Below are 24,282 nucleotides of genomic sequence, written 5' to 3' on the forward strand. Positions count from 1 at the left end.
AAAGGGTATTTCCAACCAGACTGCTGAGATGCGGTCACCCCTCAACAGAAGGGGATCCCTTCCCAGATTAAGGGGCTGGGACGATGGGGCACAGAATGAGCCCAGAACGTTATGCCACCACCACACGCCCCACGCAAGAACGAAGGCTTTTCATGCTCTTATAAGGCATGATTTCTTACATGGATAATCACTTTAATAACCTTTTAGAGCAAATCTGTTGTTGGGCTGTTTCTGTTGTTCAGAATCTCATGTGGTCTATTATTGAAAAATAAGCATCTTGAAAACATTCTGCAGATGATATGAAATGACTATAAATAGGGTACTGGATTCATTAAGTCTATAAACTTGCTTGTTTGAAACTGCTAGTTAGGTAGTAACAAAGATACATGGCAAAGGGCAAATTACGTTTCTTTTCAGAAGAATTAAATTAGGAGCAGAAATTTCAAACCTTTAGAAGAGGGAGCAAAGGAGGGTTCTGATGTCTTTTTTCTCCCCCACCCCCAAAATAGAAGCCTACAAACAGAGCAGACGCGGTAATATTTCACAAACTAAAAGGCATAAAAAATAGACCACAGACTTTAAAGACAAAACCCAAAGAGGGACTGTGAGTAACAATTTAAAAATACTTTTCACTTGTTGCTATCAAGTGCCTGCACTTTCAGGAAATAATCATTAAAAACTGAAGTTATCACAAATTCTTTTGGGATAAAGCCTCTAAAAAGTAGGTATTCAACACTGCTAAAAAATATTCAAGCTAGAAAATAGGAAAGCTGAAGGAAGATGTGTAACACTAAGGACAAAGCTGGTTAAGTAAGCACTCCTTGCATGGCAATGATTAATCTCTCTGGAAACATAAAGAAACAGAAAAAGATAATCATAGATTTTTAGAAAATGGACAGTATGTGCAACGATGCAGGCTCCATCTAAAAGCAGAAAGCAAACAATTGCCAGTGGCCTTGACAATGAATAGATAAGAAGCCTGACGTAGTTGTGGACATTAAGACAAGATTCAATACTAACAAAAATCCCCCTAGAAATAGGAAATGAGCGCTCAAGGGCAGAACAGGCACTATGTATGATTTCGTGGAAGACCTGATGCAGCATTTTTTTTAATGAGTTGCAGCACAACCTACAACTAGGAGTCAACAATCTGTCCAAAGTGGACACTCAGGTTCACTGATAATCACCTGAGGTAAACAGAACAAGCGTGGAGAAGGGCACCCTTGAGACCCATTCCTAACTCCTAAAGGAGAAACAGGACCTGACACCCAGCTGACAATCTAATTTAGGGGAGTCCTGGGTCTGCTGACCCTGGGTCTCAAAGCAACACCCCTTCACAGAGACCAGTCTTTATTAACAGGTAGGGCTCTCAAAAAGCTAAAGTACTCCCGTGGGGGGGAGGGGGTTACAATCATACCTTGGCGTGAACACACTCAAAAACCCCAGCAAGTAGGGCCAGAAACACCTTACTCCATCAAACCTTCATTTCACAGATGAGCAGTCGAAGGCACAGATACAGACACTGTCCCAAGATTCTGTCGCTAGTGGAAACTGGAATCCGGTGAGAGGAAAGCACCAGCACCGTCTCCAGAGTAAGCGGCCACTTAGCGTTACAGCTATTAACCGTATTGACCTTAACCTTCTTCCCACCAAACTGAAGATCAGCCACAGCACAGACAGACAACTCCTGATGGGAAAAGGAAGAGGAGGAAAATGTGGTGGTAGGACCAAAAAAGCAAAACCACAAGGGAACTCTGGCCAATCAGAGTCAGGATGAGCAGCTCAGCAGCCTGGCTGAGGGGAACAGAAGTGTCAGGAGTTGGAAGAGAGGTGGCAAGGCCAGTGCGGCTGAACAGAAAGAAAACATTAAATGTCAACTAATCTCTCAAGTCCAACAAGCCTGTTAAAGATCCTGAGGAATTGGGGAGGTGATGGGGTGGGGGTGAGGGATTCCAAGAAAGACTTGGGGCAAGAATCCCATCCCGGAACAGCCCCATGGGTCTCATCCCCAAAACTCTGTCACAGAGGCTGCCAAGTCTGGCCTCAAACTGTCAAGTCTGAAGAATTCAAAGCCGTTTCTCAGGTTTAGTTACGAAGATGATGACAGATAATTGAGTCAAGAAATGACCGCAGAGCTCAGCAGCAGATCACACGTCATTCTTTTCAAAGAAATGAAGAGTAGATCAAAATCCACAGCTGGATCCGTGAAAGAGCCTACCAGCTATTATATGGATGCTAAATCAACTCGAAGACTGGAAGGTCAAACATTTTATAAAAGCAACTGGAAAGCAAAGAAATTCAAGATAAACCGGCAGCTAGTTGATGGGACATGTCAGCCCAGCTTTGTGGCCTGGGTTACCCACATGATTGGGTAATCTATAAAACACACCTAGTAATAAGTAGCACGTGTGCCTCCCAGGGATTTGATTTACACTAGCTAATGATCATAAAGCAATCTTGGAAAAAAAAAAAAAGCAAGCACTGCATGAATTCTGGGCATAACTCTGGAAAGGCATTTGATGGAAGTCAAATAATAAATAGCATCTGGGGATGGTTTGCAGTAGCTAACCGGAAATGAAAATAAAAACTTATTTTCTAATACAGACTCCTGTGCCATTAACTAGTTTTGACATACACACATGAAAAAACTTATCAGCTTTAAAAACTTAAAATCTTTCATTTTCACCCTCCCATTCCCTACTCCCACCATCTTCTATTTTATTTTAATATTTTAATTTATTTTTGTATCCATTTAATTGTGGTCAACTAATGTCATTTTTCCCAAATCCTACTCTTCTTCCTTCTCTAATTCACCTACTTGAACAACATTTCAACTCACCTCAAACCTTGAATCCATCTGACTCCTGGCACCTGGGAATCTAGTTTAATCTGGAACACTTCCAGAGCACCACCTGTCAGAATGCCTTGGCATCTCCCCTCCCCTCCCCAAATAATATTACCATTGGGTCAGAACTGAGGCCGTGCTCTTTATTTTTTTTTTTTTTAAGATTTATTTATTTATACAAGCACTGGGTACAGTCAGAAGCACGGGAGGGTGACAGAATTACCAGAGCCAGAGCGGGGAACAGAGCAGGCAGAAGGACCGAAGTACACTGCTGAGGGGAGCAGTGGGCGGCAGGAGAGGTCTGCGAGCCATGTGGGACCCTCCTCTGGTGGCCGGGGAGCAGCCGGGGATCGAACCGGAGCTGCAGCGGCTGTGGGCAGCTTCGCAACCCAGCGCTCAACCGCTGCGCCACCAGGGGAGGCCCTGAGGCCGTGCTCTTTAAAGGCTGCACATGACATCTCTTTCACAATATCTGCACCACCTCCCTACCAGATCTCAGCCCAGAACCACTTCATTTAAAAGCTGCAACACCCTTACTGTTCCCTGAAGTCTTCAAATTAGGGAATAGCTGTGCCCTGACTCACTCTTCAACCCTGTCATGGATCTCCTATCTCTTTCCTGACCCTTCTGTGAGGCATGCACTTCAGGCACCGTCCAGGTTACGGCTATGAAAGCCTACGATGGAGACCAGGCACGGGGTTTTAACTAAGACAAGTATCTCATGTGAACCATTTTACAGAGTGAGCCTATAATTACATCATGTGCTACACTGCATTCTGTAGTTGCATATGAAAAGGCATTTGGTTAAAGTGTGATACATATTTTGGATTATAAGGAGTAGCAGAGAGTTGCCATGTAATAAGGCCAGAAACATTTCAGCATATTTTAACCATGGACGACGTCTCTAGTTAAGTAAGAATATGCAAGCTGAGTTGTAAGAGACCCAAGGTTTTTTGCAAAATATATGGAATTCTCAAGAAACTATCAAGGTAAAATTATTTTAATTCATTTTAAACTTGCAAGACAATTTGCCACTCAGCAATCTTTAAATAATGAAATAACTTTAAAAAAAAATCCTGCTGCAACTGAAAGGGGACAAATGGGCATAAAATCATAGAACTTTACGTCTAACCCAATAGTTCTCAAAATGTGTTTCTCTGACCAGCAACAACAGCATCCCCTGGAAACTTGCAGGAAATGCAGATTACAAGGCGAGTCATCAACATACAGAGGCAGAAACTCTAGGGTGGGGTCCAGCAATCCAGGATTTAAAAAGCCCACAGTGATTCTGTGGCACATTCTGATCCAATCCAACCACTCCCCAATGAGAAAGAAATGAGGTCAGAAACTTCCTTCAATTCTTTCACCAGGTTAGTGACAAGGTCACTAGAGACAGTTCTCAATAAACCTTTAATAGTCTAACTATACACCTGAACCCAAGTTGCCCCATAGGATCTTGTAGGCAAAACCATTTTGACCTACTGCATTGATTCTTGTATCATTGCTGAATAGACAGATATAAATTTTTGTCCTAAGTAATGTATATTTAATATCCAAATAAGTCACACTATTAACCTTTTCATAAGAGCAACAACCTAAATCTCTCAGGCTTTTTTTATTTTCTTGATCGTTGGGGTAGCTTTTGTTGTTGATAGCAAGAGAGAGTTTTGTCTTGTTCCACCTGTGTTTGGGTTTGGTTTTGGGGCGAACAGCAGGAATTTATGTTGGTAGCTGATAGTTTCTTAAAATTTTTTGCTCCATCAATGAGGGTCACACTAAAGGTGTTTGAAATGTCATCAGAAGGAACTAAGAGACCAGAAATGGCTTTAAAAAGTTTCACACACAAAAAAAAAAATTCACATTTTATAATGGAATGTATCCTCTGACCTTTTTTGAGCAACAAATTTATGTTTTTAATCATGTCTTACTTGCCGCAGTATAAGATAGGTCTTCGGTTGCGAAATGCAGCAGCAGAATGATAGGAAGCTACCCTGTGTCCTAGGAACAAGGACAGACTGACCGTCCAGTCACATCAGAACCAGCCACACAGCAGACCACCAGGAAGAAGGTAAGGCTGACGCACAGCACCGAGGGCAGGCTACGCAACGTCTTCCACAAGGACTAGACCACAAATTACTGCAGATCATCACCCTGACAATGGACCCTCCACCACACAAAATAAGATCAACAGTTTTCTGCCAGGAGCTCTCATTTTAACAGATGTTTGACATATCCTATACCTTTTCATGTAAATATTTCAAAGTCTAGTAGTGGTTATCCACACAACGAAACATCTGTTTCTATTTACATTTTTAATATCCTCTTTGAGAAGTTTATAGCTTGGGTGTTAGGATTACCACAGACTGAGATTTAGAGGTCTAAGAAATAAATGTTTCCATTCCTGTTACTCATATGGAAGCTGTTTTCTCCAAGTCATGCCACACTGGAGGTTATTTTCTGTCCTTTATTTCTGACCCCATTAATGTGTCCAATTACCTGTGATTTGACAAGCTAAAAATCTTCTAACATAGTTCAGTGCGTGATTTTATTTTCCTGAAGAATCCTGACCGAGTATGTAAGACAATAAACAGTCGCTTCAATGTTCTCTGTGGGAGACAAGCGCCCTATCTTGTAACTTTCTCAGTCTGTCATCAGAGAAGAACTACATAGGAAAGAAATCAAAGTCACTGAGTAAACAAAGAAGCCCCCTGGAGAGGCTGCACCCTTAGAAGAGCTAAAAATTCTGTATGGTTACTGGTACTCGGCCCTGCTCTTCCGCCTCTCTGAAGCAAATTAAAGGGGTTAAATGACCTGAATATTTATCTCTTCAGCCCTGAGTACTCACTATGTGTCAGGCACTGTACTGAGCCCTGGAGCTACAATGGCCAGCAGGAAAACCAGAGTGCCTGTTCTCTGCCTTAGGAAAACACTGATTAAGCTTTTGGGACCGCCGGTGAGTGTGGATGCCAAGGGCTCAAAATCATTTGACTTAACAATTATTCATAATCACCTGACTGTGTGCCTGTAAAAGAGACTACATGAACGACATGCAAAGCTCACAGAACAAATACTAATAGGAAGCCTCACCTAGGAGAACCCTCACCCAGTGAACACCTTATACATAACCTATGAACAGAAAGCATGGTGCCAAGGGCTCAAAATCATTTGACTTACAATTATTCATAATCACCTGACTGTGTGCCTGTAAAAGAGACTACATGAACGACGTGCAGAGCTCACAGAACAAATACTAATAGGAAGCCTCACCTAGGAGAACTCTCACCCAGTGAACACTTTATATATAAGCTATGAACAGAAAGCACGATGTTAAGCCCTAGAACATGAATAAAGATTTTTCTTTTCAAATCAAAATGCCTTAGCTTAAATGTTTAACTGTCAAACGCTAGGCTTAAACATAAGCAAATTCTCCAGTGCTTGTGTCTATTTTTATTTAAATTGATTAGAAATTCAGTTCCATTGTCAGGCTGGCCACATGTGAAGTGCTCAACATCCTCAAGTGGCAAGGTGCTATCACTTGTAAATTATGATAAATATATCATTATACTTCTTTTATCTCCAAAAGCTTCAGGGGGTGCTATTCTCCAAGTACCACTGTAATACTAAACCTGAAAATAACATGTAGCAAAACATGATGAAGCACCTGTACTCAGCTGTAATGCACAACATTCTGTCCATCAGTTACATAACCCCATTTCTTCCTTCCCAAATAAGCTGAAAAGCGACCATGTTGAGCATCTCTAATGCTGAGCATCTCTAACAGTGCATATTAGTAACCCAGAAAATGCATACTGTGCAGCTGGATAATTATGAAGTTGAAAAACAAGTAAAACTGACAACACTTGGCCCCTCCCTGCCTATTCCTTTTACAGGGATGTGTTGCAAATAGTCTGCATTTTCTGCACCAGGAGAAAATGCTTTTAACCTAATAGCTGAGGTTGAGGACAGTTCAGGATGACCATACAGGCAACACAAGCACAAACAATGTAACTCAAACTCAATTCGCACCAATACAATGAACTCAAGCACCTACTGGGTGCCAGTGACACACACACACAAATCACCACTTCCACTTTTGATGAGCTCAGTTTAGCAGGGGTGTCTAACATGTAGACAAACACAATATGGTGCGTCATGCAGTGAGATAGGTAGTACAAGATGCAGAAGTAACAAAAGGAGGGTATTTCTTAAAGTTTTCTGAGGGGAAATTTCCTGAAGGAGGTACCCAAGAAACAGAACAACAACCTAGGCAGAGCTCTGCAAAGGGACGGTGCCTGGTTTGGCAATGCTGGAAGAAAAAGGTTCTGGTGATCAACAAGGATGGGGATGCACATGGAGCGGGGTGTGTGTGTGTGAAGAGGAATGAGGAATGTCAGACCGCAGACAGGGTTAGTCAGGTTTGCATCAGTGGGTCCATAAACCCTCCTCACCAAAACTGCAAGTAAGGAAAAAGGCAAAACCGTGAAACTTGGTAAACAGTATCTCTCCCTTGAACATTGAACATACAGCAATCAACAGTAGGAATGCAAAGAAATCTGTGACACTGTACCATTAATATTTATTGGTCACAGAAATACTGTATTTGGAATCCGCTGTTTTCAGGGGGAAACCCGTCTCCTGTGAGTTTTCTATGAAGAGTCTAAGAGACGGTTTCACTATACAGAGTTTCAAAACAAATAGATCACCCCCAATTCTAAATATTCCTATTGAAAGTTTACCTGAACAGGAGACAAGTGAAATAAAGGAAGAGGAAAGCTGTAAAAGCAAAGCCTCTCTACTCCAGACCAGAGTAGGCTCCCCCTGCCCCCCCAAAACTTTTCAGGCAGAATTTTCTGTTACTCCCTATACTGCCCTGCACTTCTGGCTTCAGGCTGCGGGATGACCACCGAAATTGCATCCTGTCCAGCAACTTCAGGGACTTCTGTGGCTGCTCCTACAAACCCTTGGAATATAACCTGCCTCTGGCTTCTTCACTTGACATTATGTTCCATTTTCAGAGCCAAAAAAAAAAAAAAAAACCCCAAAAAAACAGCCCATTTAATCTGTTCCAGTTACTGGGATCCCTCTCCTCACCAAAAACTTACTGAAAATGTTCGGTGCTCGTTACAAATTCACCAAGCGATAACCCTTCCTCTCGTACAAGCAAAACTTCCCAGGTAACACACACAAACGCACATACACCGCCTGGCTCTCACGCAGACATCCAGCCGTATTCACACAAGTCTGGCCTTTAGGTAAAGGTATTTCCAACAAGACATGTGTGTAATGGCTCAAAGGCTGGATTCTCGAGTCGGCCTCCCTGAGTACCAGCTTCGGATCATCGCTGGTCAGTTCTAAACCTCCTGCCCTCCCATTTCACCAACAGCAAAATGAGGAATCCAATGTTTCATCAAGCTCCTCCGTGTCTGCGTAGCCACAATGCCCGGGAGACAGCAACGGCACCCAGAGACAGACCAGGACCTGTCGGCTACTTCAACTATTTTCACTATTTCAGCTTTAAGATGGATGGGTTTAGCACCATCATCCTAGCAAACTGGCTACCTCTATTACTTCTCACCCTTGCTACGCACCAAAAATACTGATGGAGGTTTTTTAAAAAAAAAAAAAAAAAAAAAAAAAGTCCACGCCATATTTGGATTTAGGTTCACCAGGTCTGGGACTGAGCGGTGCGGCGGGACTGTTTCCAAAGCTGCCCGGTGGCCGGCTGCGCAGCCAGGCCGGAGAACCACGGGCAGGTCTCTCTGCCCCCGGAGCTACACCCGCAAGTTGCGTGGCTTTTCCTGCCGAATCTGCGCGCAGGGCGCCCCCCCCCCCGCGCCTCCCAGCACACGGACGAGGCTCGCCTGGATGCTGTGACGCCGCACGCCAAAGTGCGGGGGACCTGCACCCACGCGCGCCGACCCCGCGGCCCAGAGCAGGCGCCACGAAGCCCACCTGCGCCGGAGCTGCCAGCCGGCGCCCCCCGGCGGGGTCCGGGGCACACGCCCCCCTCGCCCCAGCCCCGCAGCCGCTGTCCCTGCGCGGGCGCCGGGCCCCAAGCGCGTGCGTCACGGCGCCCCGGTCTCCCGCGCCCCGGCCCCCGCCCGCCCACGGCACGTGACTCGACACGCGCCAGCTGCACGCGGGCTCCATCAAAACAAAAACAGAGGCGGCGGGCGGGCCGGCCGGGCGGCGGGGGCGCGCGGGGGCGGCGGGGAGCGGGCGCGCCCCCGCCGCCACTGCCCAGCGCCGCGGCCGCGCCTCCGCCGCCCCGGGCGCCGCCGGCCGCGCGCCCCGGCAGGCTGGGGGCGGGAGGGCAGAGGGCGCCACCCTGTTTACAGCCCTCGCTCCTGGCTGGGGACCCGCCCGGAAACGGTCTCCCGGGAGAGCGCCCGGGGGTGCGCACCCACCGCGCCCCGGGCGCCCGCCCTGCGTGGGAGGCGCCCGGCTCCGGCCGCCGCTGGGAATAAAGGCGTCGCCCCGGCTCGGGGGTCGGCCCGCGCGGCGCGGCGGCCCCGCCGGCGAACCCCCGCGCCCCCAGGGCCCCCCGCCCCCGGCCGCCGCGCGGCGGCCCCGTCACGACTCCGCTGCGCACTTCGCTCGCATCCCGCACCTCCGGCGCCTCCGCAGACCACCCTCGCGCGCCCCGGCGGCCCGGGCTGCGGACCCTCGCGCGCCCCGGCGCCCGCCCCGCGGGACGCCACCCCCTCGGCCCCCCGGCCCACCTCCCCCTTGGGGGGGAGAAGCCGCCAGCTGTCAGCACCCTGGTTTTCCCCATGACGAAGCTCACCCTCAGCCTGAAGCAGCCCCGCTCCCCCGTGCGCCCGGCTGCGAGCTGAATCCGTTCTTTAAACACGCAGTTGAGAAAAGAGTCTCGACTCTTCTATTTCGCAAAAGAAAAAACCACGCAGCTCGGCCCCGGCGCTCGCGCCCAGGCGCTCCACGGCGTCCCACCAAATTCGGGACTTACGAGCCAGAAATGCCCACCCCGCGCCTGCTACGCACCCGCCCTCGGGAGACCTGGCGACCCACCCAGCCCTTCTGGAACCTGCTCCGGGGTGGGGAGGCACCGCGACCGTCCGGCACCCTGAAGTAGGGGCGCGAAGGGGACCGGCACCCCTCGCCCCGCCCGGGAGCGCCGTCTCCGGAGCAGTCCAGGCATCCTCCGACCCTCCCGAGAAAAGAGGGAGCCAGCGAAGGCCCCGTGCCAGGGGGGTTTTCCTCTGACGCCGCGTCCTCTGGAAGCAGCACCGCCCCCAGCCTTATTTCTCACCGGCAGCAAAGGTGGGGTACGTGGGAGAGCGGGGCGTGTGCTCGCTCTCGAGGTCCGGGATGTTGGTCTCCTCGGAGAGAAGAGGTGGAATCTCGAAATGGAAAGTCACCCCCCCTCCCTCCTCGCCTCCTCTCCTCCTCCTCCTCTGTTTACCTCAAGTTTGAATTTTATCTGCGCAACATTAGCTGGAATGCGGACATTGAAAAAAACACACGCTCAGCCCGGCAGCAGCTCCGGAGGAGCCATGTGGCATCAGGCCACCTCACAGGGGAAAAAAAGTGCTCGTAGCAACACAAACATGGCGAAACCGCCTCGGCATTCCCGGCGAACGCCAGCACCCCTACCTTGCCTTGCCCGGCGCCCCAACATCCCGGTCGGGACCGGCGGCCCCCCTCCGCGCGCGGCCAGCGGCCCCGGGGAGCCCGGGCGGAGGACAGAGCAGAGTCCACCGTGGAAATGACTCGGATGGACCGTGGGAGCCACCCGCCTCGCCCGCAGCAAGGGGACGCCCCGTGCGCCCCCCGGGGGGGCTCCACGGAGCACAAAATGCCCACCCCAAAGTCCTGCTGGGCCGACTCTCCCCCCCCACAGAACTTACCTTGGCGCTGGCCACACGCTGCCGCCTAAATCCCTTTCTCTCTCCCTCCTCCGGAGCGAGGCGCAAGGGGGAAAATGATGCGCATGTATATTTGTGGAGCATATTCTTCTAGAATTTCCCTGGATCATCGCGAGGAGCGATGCAGGCTCCGGAGACAGGTGCAGCGCCCGCGGAGGCAGCCGGCTCAAAGTTGTCCTCTGGGCGGTGGGCGGCGGGGGGCCCCGGCCGGGGCGGAGGACCCCCCGCTCCCTGCCCCCCCCTCCCCGGCGGCGGCGCCCACTGCTCCCCTCTGGCTGCTGCGCGCGCCCCGGCTGCTGGGGAGGTGGCGTAGTTTCTCTTCCTCCCACCTCTTCTCACTCACTTGTTTTTGTAGCCGTGGGCTCCCCTAATGCTTCCCTCTCACAATGTTGTTTCATTATATCATGTCCATCATGTGACACCGGAGAGGCCTCTCTATGGAAACTTAAAGGGGCGCCCACGTGACTGCAGCAGCAACAACAGCAGCAGCCGCGGCTGGACTGGCGGCGGCCGCTGCGTTCGAACCACCACCCACCGAGAGCCCCTCGCGGCATCCCGAAGGGGCTTCTGGAGCTGCAGAAGCCCAGATAAGGGGCCCACAGCATCCGGGGGGGGCTGTGGCGTCTGTGCGTGCGTGTAGTCTTTGCTCATTACATAGGAAAACCAACAGCAGGAGCGTCCTCAAATCCTTCCCTACAGTCACAAAACCCACGCTCGGTTTAAAATGACATTTCGTGGCTCCTACTTTATTCCCCTCCCCAAGAGCAGAGAGTTTTCTATCAGGGATGATTAAATTTTACAAAGTCAAAAAGAAAAACCGGATTGGTCCCTCTGCAAGTTCAGCCAGCTCTGAGGCAAAAAAAAAAAAAAAAAGACAAAAAAACAATAATAACAGAAATAGAATCAGGCATTTGATACATAATTACCATCACCAGCGTTAAAGCTCTCTGGAATTACATTCCTCCGGTAACTGTTGATGAGGCTTGCAGGAGGCAAAATGCAATGCAGTTTTTCTCTTCCGCAGCTATATTCGGGCTTTGTTGCTGACAACAGTGAAAACTTGTTTGTGTCAGGAAGTGAGGTACGAAGATATGACCTGGAAGACACAGACAAAAACCAAAGTGGCAGTTTTTGTATTACTTTTCTGACCACATTCTCTCAAAGGGTGAGCAGCAGCTGGTCTGCTGGAAAGTGCGTGGTGTGTGTTTGGTGGCAAAGCAAATAATCAGGGAAGCATTTTCCCTCAAATTATACCGTCCGTATTAGCTCCTGGAAATTATATACGTAGATGCCCTCAAGGAGAGCAAGTAAAAGAAAAGTGTGCGTTCTAAAGCTATTTTGAACCAATAATTTCGCCACCATTCCTATAGCATTTAACTGAAACATTTCACACACACTTTGACAGACTTAGCCCAGTCCAGTGATGTGTGGAAGTGGCCACGTCAGTTTGGAGAGCTCTCACGATGGCATCCCCACCCCTTCGTGAGCTTATGCCTTGAAGTTTCTTGTGGACCTTGAAGATTTTATCCTGTAAATCTCAGTGAAGCAGCTATTTCAATGTTTGAGTTCATACCTTCCCATTTATAAGGAAAATTCCCTGCACGGATTGGCAGAATTATGAATAACTTGGCAGGAAACTGAAGAGTGGGATGAAGCTCACCCTTTCCTGTGGCTTTGCCCGAGCCATCTCTTTCCACCTCGTCAGTTTACCTCACCAGCCATGATGCATGATCTCCCTTGGAAATCTACAATATGTCCCCCAATTACTGCCTGTCGAATGCCTGCTTCCTCCACCCCTTTCCCTTCTCAGTCTTGGCCTTCCAGCTCAGTCCCCTTTCTGCCTGGGTACTTGGTCAGGCCTTTCCCCAGATACTCCTTCCTAGTCCTTCCTCCCCTGCACCCCCCACCCCTTTCCCAGATCAGTCTCCCTTCTCATAACTCTTCCTCCTTACCTCTCTTTGACCTCCTTTATTCTCCTCCACAGTCTGGCCCTTGGCTTCTCGGCCTCTTCTTCCCCTCTTTTACCTGCCGTGTCCTGCCCCTAATGGGTCTCCTGCACACCCTCCCTCTGGTCCCATCCCATCTGACGCCAAGCCCCAGCGTATCTCAGTGGCTCGGCCTGGTCGGCTTTAGCTTCATTTTGCTCTCGTGCCCCTGGGCTGGGGGAAAGGAATGTGTGGTACCAAGAGGGGGCAAGAACCCCCCCAGGCTGTGGCCCCTGCCTTGCCCCCCCTCCGCCCCTCCGGAGTCCGGGTCGCGGCGCTTCCTGGGCGGATGGTTGGGACTTGCTGCGGCAGCTGCGGTTCTGCTGTGTCATGCAAGGAGGCGGCGGCCGGAGCTGGAGGGGAGGAGGGGAGGAACCTGATCTCTCCGGTAGCGAAGGGCTGGAGGCAAACACCGAGCTCCCCCAGAGCCGCCCGGGAGCAGGGAGGGCTCCGCTACTTCGGGGGGCCCTCCCCGCGGGGCAGATGGTAAGTGGGGCGGCGCAGGTGGTCGCCTTGGGAAGGGAGCGCGCAGGGGGGTTAGGTGGGGAGGCAGGGAGAACTAGGAGTCCCCGGGCCAAACTGAAGGGGCCCAGATGTCCAGCTGAAAGGGACCCTGGCATAATGAGGACCAGCCATACGCAGCAATAATTATCATGCGAATAATGCCCCGCATTTGACCCAGGCTACACCGAGGAGCTGTTCGTCCCCAACCCGGGGAGAGCTAGAGGCAATGATTCAGGCTGCGTGAGGCATAGGGTCCTGGCGCTTTAGGGTGCAGCCGACTAGCAAAAGTCAACATATTCCAAATTCCTATAGCCTGGCTGTGCTTTCTGGGTTGTCTTGTTTAACACCAGGGGCAGGGATGGGAAACCTGCCCAATCTCACTTTAGCCTCGAAAATAACGCTTTTGGCCAGCAGCCTCGGACACACAGCTTCTGGTGCAATTAAACAATCGATAGGAAAAATAACTTCCCCTCACCACCCTCCTTCCCCAAGCTCCTTTCACCAGAGTAATCTATGCTGTTTAAAGAAGAAAGAAAACTATATGTTATATTCCCTCCCACCCAAACCCCCTGTCAGCTTCTGCCCCACCCGAACTGCCCAGACTGCTGTTCACCCCTCTTTCAGCCTGTGAGTCTCAGAGAGGATACAGTACTGCTTCATGTTGGATGAGGGGACTGCCTTAAACCTTAAACGCTGAACAATTTCACCTCCATTGCCCTTTACCCCTAGGGGATTCAGAATCAGACCTGAGAGAGAGCCTACAGGGACTGGCTGGGTGCTTCCTTTAACTGAATGCAATTCTCAGGGCAACTTTTTACTTTTAATTTTTATTCCTTTTCCATTTTGCTCAAGCTAATTTCAAACCACTTTGTAAAGCATTTTTTTTTTTTTTTTTAATGTCAGTCATACATTTAGAAGTAAGGGGTTGGCGGGATTAACTGAAAGGCCAATGACTGTCTCAAAAGCACATGCTGTTGCTAGGGAACTATAGCTCATCCTGCTCTCTAATCACTAGCATGTTCTGTGGAAATCAAACTTCTCAGGGTGTTATTAAAATGAATGGCATTTGGTGAAAGGCGTTCTTGCTTGTGTTGTAGCATCCTGGGTTATTGTCGATTGCCTCACACCCACATATCTTGTTTTCCTAATTCGATTTCTGTATGTGCGTCACTGCCAGGGACACGCAGACTAGACCAGTCAGGTTCACTTCCTGTTTCTCAGAACTGGTTTATATTTGGTCTCGTAGCACTAGCTGGTAAAACATTATCACACTGATCCCCTTGGAAAGAAATCTGTGCTTTCCGTGAAAATGAATTATCCCAATTAAATTCTAATTCCCATGGAAAACGTCATCCTTTGAGGAATCGACTGCCAGTTGCCACTTAAGGAACTATTTTTGAAAGGTAAAGCCTAGAATAATCCATCATCCTTCCTTTTACCTAGATTCTTCATTCCTCAGCCTTAGAACTAAAGCAAACTCAAGTAGAGAGTAGATTTAAGGATGATATTTCTAAAATGAAACACAACACATACAAAATGCACATTGAAGCTGGGGAAATCATTAAGACTAAATAAGGCATAGAACTGAATGGACTCCAGGCCCCAGGAGGACAGATACGCTTGGGTTAGCATTGGGGCACTCAGAGAACAGAGTGTGATTACAAGGCTACACTACAGAATAGCAGCCATCCCTTTCCGTACTAATTGTCTCTTTTACCAATTCCCCTATGACCCTGGACAAAACAGCCTGCTTTTATTTTTCATTTCCTTCTTCTTTATAACAAACATATGGCAAAGGCAATATCAAGATAAACACTATGTAAATAGTTAGGTGGGTCTGATGTTGCTAATTTATTTAGATGGAAAATAAAAGGATGCCTTGAAAAGTGAGACTGAACATGGGGAACCATCTACAGACTGGGTGACCTTGGAGGGAGCCCTAACAGTTCTCGTGTCTGTTTCCCCATTGGAAGCTTAGCCAAAGTGCTGGCCTGAAGAATCTCTATGATCCCTTCTACTGACAACTTTCTGTGATTATATTGAACTCACTACATAAAAATTTCAATTTCAGCTGGATTTTGTAATGTTAAATTTTAACACTGAAACTTTAATATCTATCCATAGATACCATGGGGGAAATGATAGGCTCTTGAGGCATCAATTTTTGGTGTCAGTTGCCAGACAGTCAATAAACTCTAATTTACTCCCAATGTACTTTTTACTGCTTACCTGGTGGTGTTGTGGAAGCATCCAGATAAAAGACAGAAAGTATATAAAAGTGTGTAGAAAGGTCTTTCAATTATTTTAATTTAGTTAACCCAAGTACTTTGATGAGTAAATGGTGGCGTGATGAGGAGGGACTGCATAAGAAATAATCAACTGAATCCACAGGGAGCTTTAATTAGTGATAAGCAAATATACATCTAGCACAGGTTTTCAAATATTTTATATTCAAAATGTTAAAAAAAAAGTAGCATGGGCCTCCCCAGTGGCTCAGCGGTTGAGCGCTGGGTTGCGAAGCTGCCCGCGGCCTCTGCGGTGCCGGTTCGATTCCCGGCTGCTCCCCGGCCACCAGAGGAGGGTCCCACATGGCGTGCAGACCTCCCCTGCCGCCCGCTGCTCCCCTCAGCAGTGTACTTCAGTCCTTCTGCCTGCTCTGCTCCCCGCTCTGGCTCTGGTGAATTCTCTCACCTTCCCGCGCTTCTGACTGTACCCAGTGCTTGCATAAATAAATAAATAAACAAATAAATAAATAATACATGCCTCTTTTAAAAAAAAAAAAAAAAAAGTAGCATGAAGAAATGAGAGGTTTGCGCCAGGGAGAAAACACCTGATTTTGAAATCCAATTCTATCACTTTAATTTTTGATGACTGAGTTCCTGCTGTGTGTCAGGCACAGTACCAGGCCCTGACACGACCAAGATGAATAAGACAGTTGGCGCCTTATCTCATAATGAGACAGATGAGTTCCAAGTTGATAACACAGCAATGAGATGATATCAACAAAGGAACTCGATGAAGTTGCATTAATCCTAACTGGGCATAATCAGGATTCCTAAACAGAGAGGATGAATTCACACATGAATTCTAAAGGATAAGGAGAAGCAAGCCAGGCAAGTGGAGAGGTTAAAAAGAAATGCATTCCAGGCAAAGAAAGTACTGTGTGTAAAGTCCTAGAGGTAAAAAGGGATGTCCAGAGAGTTGAGGTTGAAGGACAGTGCCCAGCAAGCAGGAGGTTCTCGATCAATATATTTCCTTTTCCATCAAAAGTGTATTGACTTGGGCCTCCCCTGGTGGAGCAGCGGTTGAGTGCTGGGCTGAGAGGCTGCCCGCGGCCTCTATAGCGCCGGTTCGTTCCCTGGCCGCCAGCGAGGGTCCCACAAAAAAAAAAAAAAAAAAAAAAGTCTATTGACTTGTCATTCATTTACAAAAATACATAAGAGGAGAGCACAGCATTACACCTCAACATGTATGCATGTTTCACTTGCCCTCCACCCAAACTCCCACACCAATGCAGGATCACCTTACTCCCCTTACTCGGCTGCCACCCCCTACTGGTAACCCTGTAATTTTCACAGAACCTAAGAGTTATTTTGTTGTGTTTTGCCAGTTTGTTTTGTTCAGTTATTTATAGCCTACAAATGGCAGAATCCATTCTATCATTGTCTTTCACTTTCTGACTTATTTCACATAGCCCAGTCACCTCAATATCCGTCCATTTTGCCCTAAAAGGCACGATCTCGTCTTTTTTTAATAGCTGGGTAGTATTCCATTGAGTATATATACCACAATTTCTTTATCCAGTCTTTTGTCTATGGGCAAGTAAATACCTTTTGAGTGCATGGCAGAAGTTCAAAGGTTATACCCAGCAAGGTCTTATGTTGTAAGATGTCTGTGTGTCTTCCTAAGAAGTTTCAAGTTATCCTGAGGACAGTGAAGGAACACCATGAGTGATGAGATGTCCATTTTGGAAAGATCATTCCAGTTTGGGGAATTTATTAGTGTAACACTATAAGTTAGAAGACTGCTTTAGCATTGTAAGAAAGAAATGATAGCTATCTAAAACAAGGCAGCAAGAATGGAAATGGAGAAAAGGGAAGGATTTAAGAAATATTAAGGACATCGTCTTACTAATTTTATATTTAGGATTAAGGAACAGGGGGAGATTAATGGCTTAGGTGAATGGAGAACGGTGGTCCTATTCACCAAGATGGGGACTTAGGAGGAAATGTAGGTGGGAAGAGAAGGTGAATAGTTTATTTTTAAACACTCTGAGTTTGAAGTCCTCAGGATACTATAATGAAGCTGTCCACATGTACTGAGCAAGGAGTCTAGAACTCAGGAGAGAGATCTGTGCTGGTGTCATCGGAATAAGCATGGGGATGAGAGCTTAAAGAAAAGGAGCGGAGTAGGTGCGCGAAATTCAGGAACACTCTGCAAACATTTGAACAGGTGAGGAAACATTTAAAACATGAGGAAATGAAGATACAGGGGAAGAACGTTCAGAGAGGTAGGATTAGGAACAAGTCTTTTCCCAGAAGCCAAGGGAGGAAATGTCAACAGAATTAAATGCTAAGGAAAGGTCAAGAAAAATGAAAAGTCCTTGGATTGAGCAACAAGGAGGTTATTGTTGTGGCTGGCAAGGAGGAATTTATTGGGATGTGGGATAGTAACCAGATTGCAGTGGATTGACTAATGGATGAGTGTAGAGGAGATTCTTTTGGATAAGAAGGACTAAAGGGCAAGGAAGGAAGGAAAATAAAGATGTTGTGGAGGGAATAAGATCATGGGTACATGAAGTTAAGGCTGTATAAGGAAAGAAGGAAATGATACAGTGACACAACTTGGTTCTTCAACCCTTCTCTGTCAAATGAAATGCCATCACCATCCTCCCAATGTTCAAGCAAAAAGCATGGAAACATCCCTGACTCTTCCTCTTCCCTCAGCTCTCACATCCAGTCCATGAGGAATTTCAGGTCAACGCTACCTTCAAAAACTTTCCAAAAGTCTATCTTCTGTCTCCACCGCTACCACCCTAATACACACACCATCTTCTGTGTTCTTGTAACAGCTTTCTCATTGCTTTTCCTACTTCCACTCTCGCCTCTATTCTTTACAGCACAGCTAGAGTGACATTAATCAAAAATATACATCAGATCATATTGCTTTGCTTGTTGGAAGCCTACCATGTCTTCTGATTGTACTTGGGGAAAGTCCAGACTCCTTGGCCAGCCTAGAAAGCCCGATGTGGCAGCAGCCCAGACCACCTTCAGTATCGGATCCCACCACTCCCCTGCCTGCTCTCACACTAACTTTTTTTTCTATTCCTCAAATGCTATGGATTTGCTCTTGTTTCAAAGGGCTTACCCCAGACACTTTCATTTCTTGTAATACGCTTTGGTCATTCTAATCTCTGTTTAAATGCCACTTCTTCAAAGAGGCCCTTCTTGACCACTTTGCCTAACATATCCCTCTCCGTTCACCTTCCCAACCACCCCATGCATTTTTTTTCATGATAGCAAAACAATATCACTATTTGGTTTTGTTGCTTACAGTTCAGACCCCCTCTAAAACATAAACCCCATGAAGGCAAGTACTTAAAAATGTTCATTGGATGTTTGCAGAAGGAAAAGGAGAGGGCTGATAGGTTATGAGAAATTAGAGTCATCAAGCATCAAAAACTGGTGTGGTTGTGCAGCACTGATGATGGCCTACTAACTACGCTTTTAAGATTCCAGAAGTAGAAGAGGTACTACCTGTGTACCCTGGACATTGAGATGCTCAGAGCTTCACTTTGTGGTTAACAGCAATACATGTCTCACATGGCTGTCGGTAAAATTAAATGAGATAGTAGAGGTATAGGTATAAGGCCATCTTGTCAAGCTATTATCAGAAAGTCAGTACTTCCACAAATCAATCTGTAACCTCTACCTGTGAGCTCTTAATGTGGGCTTCCCTAAAATGCAGTTCGCACTTGATGATCACTTATTGTTAGGAAAAAGTAGCTAAATTGTGACTTTGAAAAATACTAGGATATCTGAAAGACCCTGGAAATAGATTATTTAAGAAAAAATCAAAGCATTACTACCAATCAATAAGAAAAACATCAAACAACCCTGGGATGCTGGGCCAAAGGTCAACAAATATAGAGTCATGGAAATACAGAATGATCTTTAAAATACATAAAAATGCTCACCCTTTTTCATAACAAGGGATGTGCAAATTACAGCTGCAATGAGAGGTACTTTTTTTAACATATCAGTTGACACAAATGAAAAAGTTTAATAGCATACTTGGTTTGCTAGACTGGGAAGCCAGCACTTTATTACATTCTCAGTACCAATGAAAGTTGTTACAATTTCTGTGAAGGGCAAGCTGGCAATATTTATCAATTTTTTAACTGTAGAAAGCCTTTGACCTAGCAATTCCACTTTTAAATATTTATCCAATAGACAGGTTCACTTCTATATCGAAGGATGACTGTTCTAAGATCTTCATTGAAGCATTATTAATAATAGTTAGACTGAAAACAGCTTACCGACCCATGGATAGAGGTGTGACTAAATAAGTCATGGTACAATTGTACAAGTGAGTGACAGCTGTGAAAAGCTGAGGTAGTTCTAGGTGTACTGATGTGAAAAAACCTTCATGATACATTGCGAAGTTAAAAAAAAAGTAAGATGAAGAACACTGTTTGTGTTTGGCTAGAAATGTGGTTTTTTTTAAAAGAGTGTTTACCTCTGTGTGTAAAACATTATCTACCAGAAGATAAAATAGAGCACAAAAGCAGATGTGGAGAAACCAGTTGAGAAGGAATATCAAAGATTCTTGTGAGAGACTAAGTTAGTAGCATTCACAGGAAGGAAATGATTGGAGTCAAGAATTATTCTAAAGAACTTGACGTTTGAATTGAAATGGTGGATTATGGAGAGAGAAGTCATTGACTTAAGAGTTCTTCCAAGATCAAATGCATGAACACAGGTGTCATCTTCTAAGATGGAGACTCCTGGAATAGTAACAGAATGGCAGGGTGGATCAAAAGCTGTGTAAATGGAGATCTTTACTGCGAATATGTAACATGGGTCTGAAGCGCAGAAGAGCTGCTAGCACTGGATTAATAAATTCTATCCACCTTAGGAGGGTAAATAGAACCAGAAGTACAGTAGGTCCAGGACTAACATTGGGTCGTTCAGATATTGGATTAAAAAAGAGAGAGAGCTGGCAATGGAGACTGTAAGTCAAAAATCAGAAAAACAAAACCAGGAGACTATGGGGTCAAAGTAACCAAGAGGAGAATTTGTTAAGGAGAAATTGTTAAGGAGAATCAACTCATGTTAAATGCTCCCAAAAGGTCTCAGAAGAACCTTATAATTTGTATCTCTCTTAAACCCTAGGGTCCTTCAGAAACGGGGTTATTTCATTTATTTTTTTATTCTCAGGGCTTGCCTCACACATAATAAACGATTCATAAACTTTTGTGAAATTGGAGAGAAAGACAGAGATACAGAGATACAGAGAGATAGAGGGTGCTGTGGGGTGGCAGGGGAAGAGAGAATGGAATAGAATGAAATGTATCTTTGGGTCTCAAAAATAACTAAAACGGATTCCCTTGAACTTTACCACAAGCCAAACTTGACTCAGGAAAAATAAGAATCTGCTCCCTTTGTTTTACTCTTGAGCTAACAGTGATTGAGCTCTCACAATGCCGTGCTATTGAGATGTTAAATGCCTCCTGAAACCATTATAAGTAATATTCACCTGTGTCTGGTCATTCTGAGTGATTGTTGTCTTTATTTAGGTCCTGAGTGATGACAAAAAGAGCAATTTGCCCTTCCTCATCAATTTGACTCCATCATCCTGCCTTGAATCACTTGATGGAGTCTGGAGAATCCATTTCAGTGCCACTACAGTTCTGGAATACACTTAAGCACCCCTAAGGATGCTCAGCCCCAGTTTCCCATCAAAGGGAAAGATGACTTTGTCAGGAAGAGACGTATCATCTCTTAGAGAAACCATCAGCTTCTCTGTAAATTATTGTTTCTGCAGAAAAGTACAGCAGTGATCAGGGGAGACTATAGAGAAAACCAAAGGAAAAAGGGTTTTGACTTTGTCCCTGAGAAAATGAAAACATTCTACATAGCAAAAGACATGCCATGACCTTTTGGTCCAAGGTCCTTGAATTAGAAATGAAAATAATAAATGTCATTTAAGTAATATTTTAAATGGTATAACATCCTGTATTATTTAGTTAGACCAGAGGTAGCAAACTTTTTCTGTAAAAGGCCAGAAAGGAAATATTTTAAACTTTGTGGACATAAAGTCTGTTCCAACTACTCAACTCTGCCACACTTGTAGAAAACAAGAGTGGCCATGTTCCAATAAAACTTTATGGATTCTGAAATTGGAGTTTCATATAAAATATATGTCACATAATATCATTCTTCTTTTGATCTTTTTCAGCTATTTGAAAATGTGAAAACAATTCTTAGCTCACAGGCCATACAAAAAAGGGTGTGGGTTGGATTTGGCCCAGGGACAGTAATTTGGCAACTTCTGATTTATACAAACATGAGGTTCAAGTCATGAGAAAGATTTTCAGATGTGGACTTCTGAAGAAAATAATGTTTCGTGTATACCTTTTAATTTTAACTTGTCAAATTTATTTGAATATAGAAATACATTTACCTACAGTTTACTTATTTGGGATAAAGTATATCTGCTCAGTTCAGCATTAATTTAACACTTTGCCCCTTCTCTTCCTTATAATGAATCAATGTGCATGAAAGTAACATCTTTAAAGAATACACTGAAAAATTCTCACTACTGAATTTTATAAGTGCCCAAACCAAGAGAGGATTTATCAAAACTGCATTAATTCTTCCACTAAGTTCTTAAAATGTTCTAATTCTTACATAGTACAGTATTAAGTCTTAAAAAATTAGAAATGAAAGAGGGTAGGAGAAGATCAATAGATAGACAGACAGATAGATCCATCCATCCATCCATCCATCCATCCATCCATCCATCCATCCATCCGTCCATTGATGAAAAATCTAATAACTTGTGTCAGTAAGAATTATTTGAATATATCACAATATGTATGTCATCATTTGAAGCAACAGTAGTTAGACAACGCTAAGTTGAAATTTGAGCGCTTTTGTGTCCCAGCTGTATGACCTTGGGCTGATTACATAAACTTCATGTTTTTAAAATGTGGATAAATAACACCTGCCTGTCAAGGAGGATGTGGGCATTAAATAAGATAGTGCATGTAAATCAGCTAGCGTGGTACCTGTAGTGGTAAATGATCAGTGAATGGCAAATGTTGTATAACGCCAGCATGAAGGTATAAAATACATACAAAAGAAACACATAAAGACAAAGCAGAGTAACCTTGTAGTCAAGAACTTAACACATACAATCATTTTTAGAGCCAAAAGCCTGGGGACTGACGACTTGTAGAGCACATATTTGTGGAAATAAAAGCAGAAGTGACATGTCACAGAAGTATACAGTAAAGCACCTGGCGAGCTGTCCTGCCTTTGTCTCCCCTAGTAACCAGCTGCTGGATTGTCTAAGGAGCTCCACCTACAGGTTCAGCTCTCTAACCTCCCTTACTTAAACACCAGTACGGACTGGGGAGAAAGTGTATCATCAGGATCAGCCCCAGCATCTTGCTTCCTTCCAGCCAGGTCAGCTGTGCCTCAGACCCCTACAGATCTCTCCTGTTATGCTTCCCATTCCTATATATCGCAGTGCCGGCCTTTCACCTTGACCTCCACACCTTCAGTCAGATTATTCTGCATTGCATTCCAGTCTTCCTATAAATGTGGACCCTCTCTGGAACCCTGGCCTATATGATGACTCTAATATCTTGGTTAGCTTGTCTCTGACCAGCTTTCTTCCCCAGAGGGCTGTATTCTGCTGCCCACACCCCTGCTGTGATCTTAAATTACGGTGCACAGGTACTTTACCCTTCCTGCTCGACTGCTTAGTAGTAATAACTTTCAGCTTGCTATGAGACATCAGGTCTTGTGCAGCCCAGCTGCCCTCACCCAAGTCAGCTTCTGTATTCACGGCCCTTGGTGTATTTCTCCCCGCCCTAGTGGCTCATGCTCTCTCCACTGGCCATGTATTGTCAACCGGTTCTAGCATGCCTTGTGAGCCTGTTATGGCAACATCAATAATGCTTTCCCAATACAAATGACAAAATTATTGGCAACGGGGCATGATACAGGGGTAATAGAGAACTTCAACATCTACTGACAAGCTCATTCTGCTGAAAAGTGAGCAGCGAATAAAGTTGGCATGACTTAAATTTAAGCTAATTGCTTATTGAAGAGGTACTATTCAATGCTTAATTCATACCAGCTAAGAAGAATGGGTTGGTGAAGTGGAAGTGACAGACAACTTAAAATAAGTGACCACGGCATCCTTGAATTTGTAATAGCCACAGAAGGCCATTCAGCACTTGCTAGCCTGACACAAAGAAGACTTGAACAAGTTAAGGGAAAATATGGACGTGAGATGCTGTCTGGCCAGGAACCAGGGAAGAAAGCTTAAGAGGGGTAAAATAATGTGAAGTTTAAATTCTTATAAAATCACTGAAGAGAAGGGGGCATCTAAAAAAAGATCGATGTGGCTGTTGAAGAAGAATCGCAATAAGCTGGTATTTGCCAAGGACATGTACAAAAGAGGTAGGAGTCAGGGTATACAACAAGGCTTCATTCAAAAGAAAGGTTCTGACCTGTGCAAATAATCTAGAAAGCTAATGTCCAAACACAACTAAGGTCTGGGAAACGTGTTGAAGACAATGAATAGTTGTTGGTTCTTTGTGTATGTTTATAGTGAGGATAACAAAGAAGGGTAAGGCCAGTGGATGGGGCAGACTATCTAACGTTCATTGTTTAACTGAAAAACAGAATTATGCAACCACAGCATTTCATAAAATCAGCATGTTTAACATGGTAGTGTTTTGCAGGGAGGACTCTAAAAGTTAAGCTTGGTGCATTATGCAATACATTGGTCATAGAATAGAGGGATTAGGGACTCCTTTCTCTTA

The 24,282-nt window shown here is 45.6% G+C and overlaps 1 protein-coding gene and 1 long non-coding RNA gene across 7 annotated transcripts in view; one reads left to right on the forward strand and one right to left on the reverse strand.

Moving 5' to 3' along the window:
* LOC119247014 (uncharacterized) overlaps positions 1–10,946 on the reverse strand; it is a 157,168-nt gene extending 146,222 nt beyond the window's left edge. For all 6 annotated transcript variants that reach the window (XR_008550858.1, XR_008550859.1, XR_008550861.1 and 3 more), the window contains exon 1: positions 10,714–10,946. This is a non-coding gene — a long non-coding RNA (uncharacterized LOC119247014). The remainder of the gene's footprint in view (positions 1–10,713) is intronic.
* A 2,151-nt stretch (positions 10,947–13,097) lies between these two features.
* MKLN1 (muskelin 1) overlaps positions 13,098–24,282 on the forward strand; it is a 279,842-nt gene continuing 268,657 nt past the window's right edge. The window contains exon 1 of the mRNA XM_037513287.2: positions 13,098–13,202. The gene's annotated coding sequence lies outside the window, so the exon portion shown is untranslated. The remainder of the gene's footprint in view (positions 13,203–24,282) is intronic.

The sequence above is a fragment of the Talpa occidentalis genome, unplaced genomic scaffold (genome assembly GCF_014898055.3).
Source record: "Talpa occidentalis isolate TD23 unplaced genomic scaffold, MPIMG_talOcc4v2.1, whole genome shotgun sequence".
NCBI lineage: Eukaryota > Metazoa > Chordata > Mammalia > Eulipotyphla > Talpidae > Talpa > Talpa occidentalis.